The following is a 9108-nucleotide window of genomic DNA, read 5'->3' on the forward strand; positions in this document are numbered from 1 at the left end:
CATGAATGAACATGTATATAAATAGCATAATGTCTACAAGTACAACTAGTAGGATGTCTACATTTACATTTTAGTTCAACATTGTTCCAATCATATAGGACCTACACAAGGTAGTCCGGTTTGCGTCGTGCCTAATGGCCCCGTGGTAGTCAACATTTCCACTCTAGGAATGAGCCTCCCCCCCGGCATCCCATTTCTGCGCCCAATCCCGCACGTGCGAGCTTATGTCGCGTTGGCTATCTCCGGAGTGCCGATTTGTGGGGAGCGACCCTCACATGCATGTGCGAATGAGCACAATGGCAAGCAAGCGTAGTCATTCATCTCAAGTTCAATATCATCATATCTAAAACATGGTATAAAGGCTAATGTCCCAATGGCCTATCACTATGTCATCAAGTAAGAGTTTCACCAATTACTAAGTTGAATGTCACTTTATGACATTAATGTCCACTATGTCAAACTTGAGTTTTATGTCCAAGAGCATGTTATTATTGTCATTTTCACTATATGAAACATGATTCCAAACCACATAAAAGAATGCTATTCACTTGCATGATTACTATGTACTTATCTCTCTACTACATAGAGGTAAAATTTCATGATATATAACATATGCATTTTAAGCATTCTAAAATTCACATATACTCTATCTAGCATGAATATGCATGATTTTTTATTTTACAATAAAGAATATAACATAAGGGGAGTTCATCCATTTCGGTGAGGTCAAACCTACCAAGAACTCCTTGGATCCCCTTCGTTTGCGCGAACGAAGATGTCCACAAGTCTCCTAGCTCCCTAACAAAGATTCTAAGAGGGTTAGGGGCAATGAACGAACACCCCACAAGCTAAACATTAACCAACCCAACATGAGGTCAAAACTCACCTTGTATGGTGTAGAACCCCTCCAAACTCCCAATGAAGGCTAGAATACTTCTAATCCAACCTAAAAGGAAGTTTTACACCCATCAATTTAACCCCAAAAGCTACAAATCAAAAACCCCCAAATAAAATTCTAGATTTCTCATTCTAGGTTTTCATCTCAAAAAATCTATCAAAACATGATCCAAATGAGAGATTAAGGTTACTAACCTGTCTTGAAGTCCCAAACCTAGCTAGGAAGGTGCTAGGGTTGAAGTTCTATCCTCAAACAAGCTCCGATCCTTGCTCCAAAGCTTGTCCAATAATGGTGGAAAAGTCACCAAGATGCAAAAAGGAGCAAAAGGGAGAGATCAATCCCAAAATCCCAAGCAAAAAGAGCGGGAAAAGCCATGAAAAAATGGTGAGGAACCTACCTCTCCTCCTACTCTGGTTGCAGCACAAAAGACCCCAGCCAAAGGGTGTGGGGTATTTAAAATGTTGCAACAATCACAAAGAGAATTCTCAAAAACATGTAGTCTGCGGACTGCACTGTGTACCAGTACGCGGGTTGGAGTACTGGTACTAGGCAGCAGCACGCGCAAACCTGAGCCTTGGGTAAGCAAGCAAACACATAGAGTACCGGTACCAGGTCCAGTACCGGTACTCGGGCAATGCAGTACCGGTACTCTGCCCTACAGAGTCCAACCCGAGAGCAACCCAAAAACTACAATTTAGAGGTTTTGGTGCTAAGTTTTCATCCTCACTCCTCGGGATGTGAGTCATATGTTGGAACACAGTCAACGACCCTCCGGAAAACCCGAAAAAGCTCAGAATACCACTCAAATACTCGAACCTTGCAATTTGCTAAAGTTCAGTGTGTTACAAGCTCCTTCTGCCCTAACTTGAGATAGCCTTAGCTTGAGATAGTATGATCATCCTTAGCCCCAAGTGCTTACCGGTTAGAGACGATACGATCCTCTACAATTCTTGATAAGGTGTTTAATAATATAAAAAAAACTAAACTAATACGATCCTCTACAATTCACCAATTTCTGAAAAAAGAAGGGGAATAAGCCATAATGGAAAATGGATAGAAAATAAGAACGAAAAGCAGCAAGTTTTTAAAATTTATATATTAACCATTTTCTCAAAAAAGAAGGAAAAGAAAAAGAAGATGTAAATACAACAAATTTTTAAAATCCAAAATACGTACAACATATAAAAAATAGAATTGAAAATATGCCGTCAAGTAATGAGAGTAATATTTTGAGTCGTGCTACCCATACACCCCATTTAGAGTTGTAGATCCTACAACTCCTTGATCCAACGGCTGATATAAACTTGGTTTAAAAAAAAAAAAAACCAGTGTTAACCTCACTCCCACATTTTATCCCCTCACGTTTTCCCTCTTTTGCCCTAAATTTTGGCGCCAGCGTGCTAAAGAGAGAGAGAGGCGTGCGCGGTAGCGTGAGAGAGAGAGGCGAGCGAGCGAGGCAGCGAGCTAAAGAGAGAGAGGTGAGCGAGCGAGCGACCGAGAGAGAGAGGAGAGCTCGAGCGTGAGCAGGGCGCGAGAGAGAGCGAGGGCATGGCGCGAGAGGGAGCGAGAGGAGTTGTGCTCTGCTAGAAACAGGGAGAACGAGAGGAAGAGAAAGAAGCGCGAAGGTGGATTCTGCGATCAAATTGGACGCGGCAAGTACGGAGGCGACAATCGAGCATGCGGAAAAATTGAANATAGAAATTTTAAAAAAATGCCCTGTTTGAGTTGAATCATCTGTTTCGGTTGTGGCCGAATTAGCTCCGAAATCGTTCCCAATTTCGGACGCTCACGACTGAAGGAATGCGTCACAGGTACTGGGATGGACAGGGGAGCAGTTGAGAGGCGACCTCCTACCAATGGAGAAAGGCGAGGTCGAGAGACACCTTCGAGACGGCTTCGGACACAAGATGTGTGGAACGAGCGCTGCCGAACTTCTGCCCGATGGAGTGGAGTGCCCTGCGAGCGAGAGCGAGAGAAAGAGAAAGGGGAGAGCGCGAGATAACGAGAGGCGAGGGAGCGAGAGAAAGCGAGGAAGCGAGAGAGAGTGAGAAACAGAGATAGCGAGAGGAGCTGTGCGGGAGAGAGAAGTGTAGTAGGGTTTAATTTAAGTTAGCTTTAGCAAGAAGTAAAAAAGGTGTGAGGTTAGAAGCTACTGTGCTAGTGGGTTAATATCAGCCATTGGATCTGATAGTTGTAGGATATACACCTTCCTATAGGAGTACAGGTAGACTTTTCCTAATATTTTTAGGGTTAATTGCATACAGCTCCCTTTAAATATATCGAATAGTAGATATATCCCTATAAAATTCAAGTTTTTATATTTATTCTCGTAAAAATCCTAACATTTTCAAATATATCGCTGTTGTTGGATCCATTAGAAAAATATAGTTAACCATATGTAACATACTTAACCCTAATTAACGAATGAGATAAATTTATCTTTTCACTCATCTTATATTATTTGTGATGGCAGAAAAGATGAAAATAACAGTTGGAGATTTTTAAGAGGACTTCTCTGTATAACTTTAACAGTTGGGACTTTTGAAAAGACATATTTGTGATGGCAAAAATATCATCTACTTATTTTCTATTAAAAATAAACAGTGATTTAATGGCAACAAACTAAAAAGGTAAGTATGAATATTATTAGACTTTTGTAGTAATAAGTATAAAAAATTAAACTTTGTAGGGATATATTTACTATTGAATATGTTCATAGGGAGCTATATAAAATTAACCCTATGTTTTAAGAAATGAGGAAAAGAAAGAGGTAATAAAACTATATATTCATCACAATCATCAACTAGATGTTCATCCACTTTTTCAGAAAAAGGTGGGCCAAAGGCCTAATAGCAGGTGAGTAGAAAAGAAGGATGAAAAATAGCAAATTTCTACAATTCAGAATAATAACATAGCATACAATATATACAACATATAAAATATAAAACTAAAAGTATATGAAGGGTAACATGATTACTAAAATAGTCATTACTTAGCACATGGGAATATTGACAATAATAAAAACATAATTTCTTAAAATAATACCACCGAAAAGGGAAGGAAACATCCAACTTTATAGAATTGCGAAAAAAGTAGATACGCAGCAGGAGGAAGAATATATGTGTCAATCAAACAGTGAAAGTAAATGATCATACTGTGCATGTACATTATTTTTAAAAAAAAGAAAAAACAAAGAGAAACATATATTTTGGTTACGCAATAGATATGGTGAGAAATATAAATACTTATAAAAAGTGAAAGTAGATGATTTTAGTAGACATTTACATGATATTACAAGAATAAATAATAATAATAATAAAAAGAGAACTACACTTTCTGGTTTACGGAGAGTAGGATATGGTGAGTTTAAGAGAGTTAGCACTATTTATGGGGCTTCCTTATGTTGAAAAGTCACAAAAATATAGAGAGAAGATGTCACGCTCCATGCCCCGGCTATTTGGTTGAGTTCCGGTACCCCGACAGACGCCGAACGGACAGAGTTTTTCCTATACGTCCTAGGCGTCGCAATCAATACAATACAAGGGTTCCAACCAGGAACAGTATTCAACATACAGATTGCATAAGGAAGTATCAAAAACATAAATAGCTAACTATTACAAGCATTCACATACATGCTTTTACATTTCAATTACATATTACATTTAACTTCCAAAATGCGATCTAAGTTATTACAAGTTTGTTACAACTTTTACTTTTTCCTTCCCTCTACCCTTAGGATATGCCGACTCGGGGTGCCTCTATCTCGGTCTCTGGGTAGGGCGCTATCTATGGAGCTACGCCATTGCCTTGCGCCACCGCGCCGCTCACGTGCAAACCTGGAACACTCCAAAACAACGTGGGGTGAGAACCAACTCTATGATTCCCAGTGGGTATGGCCACCCAAGAAAAAAGCTCGACCAATAGGTCCAAGGAGGTACTGCAATCATGTTAGTCCAAAAACATCTATAGATATATATATCATCATGTTATTATGCAACTAATAGATAACATGCCTCGCAACATGTAATATGAATATATGCAATCAACTAGTAGATCTATTGATTCTACGTTCAACTTTGCTATCTTTAGCTCATATCACTCATCTCTAAGGTTTCTATTACCTTAGGTTCACAATTCAAGCTCAACTTGCTCATAAGGTCACTATTACCTTATCTCTTGTCTCTATCACTAGCTTATAAGGTTTCTACTACCCTATCCAAGCTATCAACTCGACTCGGCCTCGAGTCAATCATCCGCGGATAATCCGTGCACTGGCTGCACCTCAGCCTACCGCCTTCAATGACTTAGCCCCATAGCGGCGAAATCGTCGCACACGCTGAACAGGCTCAAGTCACGTGGCGGCCTAATCCACAATCGGCTTAACCATCTGGCGGCGAAATCGTCGCACATGTCCAGCCATGGTTCAAGCCTCGGGCGGTGATCTCTGCGTACTCACCCCCAATCCTCCCTTGGTATCAACCTAGGCGGCGAAATCGTTGCACATGCCCTAGCCTTGATATCAAGGTCATCACAGATCCTGGGATTCCAGAATCCACTTCCACAGGTCAAGGGTCCATATCCAACCCTATGTTGTCGACCTATCTAGGTTCGACCCAAACATTCTAGTGGCTGCTACCACTATAGTTAACAACCTAGGTTCAACCGCTAGGTTTACTACACATCACAACCTAGGTTCCAACACTCTAGGTTCTATGTCATTACTATCTAGATCTCAGCTTCTAGGTTCACTTGTTCAACCTATGTTCATGACACTAGGTTGGATGCCATTCACCTAGATCTATTTAACTCTAGGTTCATTCACAACCTATGTTCTTTAACACTAGGTTAGATGCCACTCATGATTCATCCTAGGTTCAAAAACACTAGGTTCGATGCCACTCGATCTATTCGACCTCCTAATTGTCCAATCGAGCAGTTCACATTACTATTTTCCATTGTCGAGTTCTCTACTCACTCTAGGATTATCAATCTCATTCACATGCATATGTACTTAGCATATCCTCACAATGCTAATCATGCATTCATGCAAATTACCTAGCATTTACATAACATGCTTATCATGCATTCATTTAGTATTAACTACATGCATCACTTGGTAGCTCAACACAATATTCATCTCATGCATTCATGGATTCACAACTAACTACCGTTATATGCATCAATATGAATTCACAATTCGCTTAGACATAACGGCAACCTAGTCGCTTCGGTAAGCACAACCCATCTCGATTCGCTCTTCGATTGCTTGTAATCACTTGCAATCGGCCTCCCGCGGCACTCGGCACCCGGTTTGGCCCAATTTCGCAGTTGCACACCAACCGTGCGCCGCTTTGCGGTTCCGGGAATTAAAGGTCTTCAATTAGCTGCCACGACGCCCGGAATCCGTTTTCACAATTTATGGGCACCGCCTCGATCCTACAGGCAAAAACGAAGCTCCGAACGTTCGTTTCTTCAATATCTTCGCGCAGGCTCGACGAATCGCCGAACTGACTTCGCCAACGCGTCAGAATACCTAGCAATTGGGTTTATGGAGGGTCAATTGAGATCCAACCCTTAGGTTTACAAAAATCCTATTTTGGAGCCCTAAATGCTACTACTGCAAAATACTCCAAATTGATTCATGAATCAAGTATTTTTCATCTATTTAGCATGCTAGGATTCATCTAAATCCATTCATAGGGTATAAAACTCAACCCCAAAGGATCTACCATGGATGAGCACCAAGCTTACCTCAAGAAACTTGCTCCAATGGTGAGAGGAAGAGAAGAAGGAGAGATGATCTCCTCCTAAGCTTGCTTTTCCTTCTTCTCCTTCCTTTCCTTTCTCTTCTTCTTCTTTTCCTTTCTTTTCTTCTTTTCTTCCTTTCTAGAGAGAGAGAGGGAAACGGTGAGGGAGGGTGAGAGAGAAATGAGAGAAGAGATAGAGGAACCCCTCTCTTAACCCCTCATATGTCCACTTTGCAAATAAGCCCCTCAACTTCACCAACTGTAAGGACTGAGATTTTTTTTGACAGTGCTACTAAACTCTCTGTTGATGATGTTTATGTGTGTAATTTAATTACATAAGCACTCGTCAAATTTTGGGCGAAAATGAGCTAAAATGGAGAAGATACGCGACTTTTAGTTTTCACTTAAGTGAATAGTAACTCCGGTTTTCCGGAGAAGCCACGGAGTAGAGTTGGCTTCTGGCACGTATCGGACTCCGTTCATATCAGTCCAATAGCTCGTTTCGACCGGTTCAGCTGTTTTGGAANAAAAAAAAATCAAACGCTTTTCCGCTGTGTTTCAAACAAAAAGGGGACCCCGGGGCGTGACACCAACATCACCTAGCCCACTTTGGGCATTTTCGTGGTACGGGGTCCAGACCCTAAAGCTAGGGTCCGGACCCCGAGAGTTGCAAAAGTGTGCACTTTGCACACTTAAGGTTCTCAAGCCCAAGAGGGCTTTTTCGCAGCTATGGGGTCCGGACCCTGCAGCTAGGGTCCGGACCCCGAGAGTGGTAAAACATGCAAATTGCAGATTTTGCAAACACCAACTCTCCAAGGTCCTCCCTCAATGCGTTTTCCGCATTTTCATCGCATTCGGACTCTCCGAAGCACACCAAGTCGACAATAAGTCGATTCTAAACGAAGTCCAACTCTCGGATTTCGAGAATTCACTTCCTTACAGAAGAAGTAGAGATCGAGCGAGAGGATGAGAGAGAGCAGAAGGAAGGAGACAGGACTGAAAGTAGGCTCAAGTATAGAAAACAGTAAGCCTTAATGATGATAAGAAATCTTATTATTGGCAAGAGGCATGTGGAAGGGGATCAACCCGATCATCCTTCCCTTAGTCAAAAAGAATAGGAGTATAACAGAGAGAATGATGGCAATCATGGAGCATAGAGACTAATCCAATTGCCATCATGATAATAATTTTATACCTATAAAATATTTCTCTACTCTTGTCAAATCCAAAAAATCATAATTTAATTTTTGAAAAATCCATCTTATCTTTTACTAAATTTGTGCAAATATATTCGAGTGCTTGTTAAATATGCCTCATCTATAAATCTTACCTCCATAGATAGGCTAACGACATGGTTAGGACAAGCATCTGTAGCAAGAAAGAGGAAAAGAAGAGAGAAAGAATGACCGAGGAAACAGAAAGAGGTATATCGAACGAGGATAAGCTCGAGAAAGAGGAAACGAGAGAGAGAGAGAGAGAGAGGAGCATCATAAGAGGATAAGGTCGAGAGGGAGAAAGGAGAGAGAGAGGAGCATAAGAGAGAAAGGGTGAAAAGAGACTGACACGTGTATTGTGGAAACTTTCAATTTATATATTTGTATATACGTGTAGATTTGCTCAGGCCCAATTTTCCAGATAAAACTTCAGTGGGGAGCTCCTCAATAACTCATATTGGGGAGCACTCTATCCGTTGTCATATGTTAATTTTGCCTCCGTGTAATTGCTAGGTGTTTTCTAATATTAAAATTTTAAAAAAAATTTAAACCCTAGAAAAAATTATAATCCTTGGATAGAAATAAAAGTGATATCTGACACCAAATTTAGACTTTCTAATAAGACATCGTTGGTAGAGGCAAGATTAGACTCGGCCTAAACAAGACCTAGCTCAATGGGCCATGTATGGACTGGGCTTTGGATATGAAAATTATAAATTTGGATCACAACTAGGTTTAAAAATTTAAGCCCGAAAAAGTTTGGGCCTATTTAGACATGTCCAAGCCCTACCCTAGCCAGACAAGAAGCTCGATACATTATCTATCAAAAGAAGATATTTAGTCATAAATATAATAAATTTATTCATATAGCAAATAAATAATATAATATAACATATAATATCGTATTATAAAATGTGTAGGGCTACTATATTTTTGGAAGCGTAAAAGAGTTGGTGTTTTCGATTTTTGGTTTTTAGATTAAGAATTGTACGATTGGGATGTAGGGGTGGCAATCCAGCTCGCTGTTCGCGAGCCAGCTTGTATTCGGCTCGAAATGAGCTCGAGATCGAATTGCTCGTTTAGTAAAAAACGAGCTGGCTCACCGAGCCGACTAAGCGAAACAATAAGTTTAACAAGATTAGATTTTATATATATAAAAATAATTTATAAAAATTTTGATTCGCCATTAGACTTTATAATGTAATGTTGAAATTTTACATATTAAATGAGTCTTTTTAATGATTGAGTC

At 40.2% G+C, this 9108-nt stretch overlaps 1 pseudogene; it reads left to right on the forward strand.

Annotated features, from left to right (window-relative positions):
- The window catches only part of LOC109719266, a 10038-nt pseudogene continuing 8926 nt past the window's right edge, over positions 7997-9108 (forward strand).

This window comes from Ananas comosus, linkage group 13 (genome assembly GCF_001540865.1).
Source record: "Ananas comosus cultivar F153 linkage group 13, ASM154086v1, whole genome shotgun sequence".
In the NCBI taxonomy this organism is placed as follows: Eukaryota; Viridiplantae; Streptophyta; class Magnoliopsida; order Poales; family Bromeliaceae; genus Ananas; species Ananas comosus.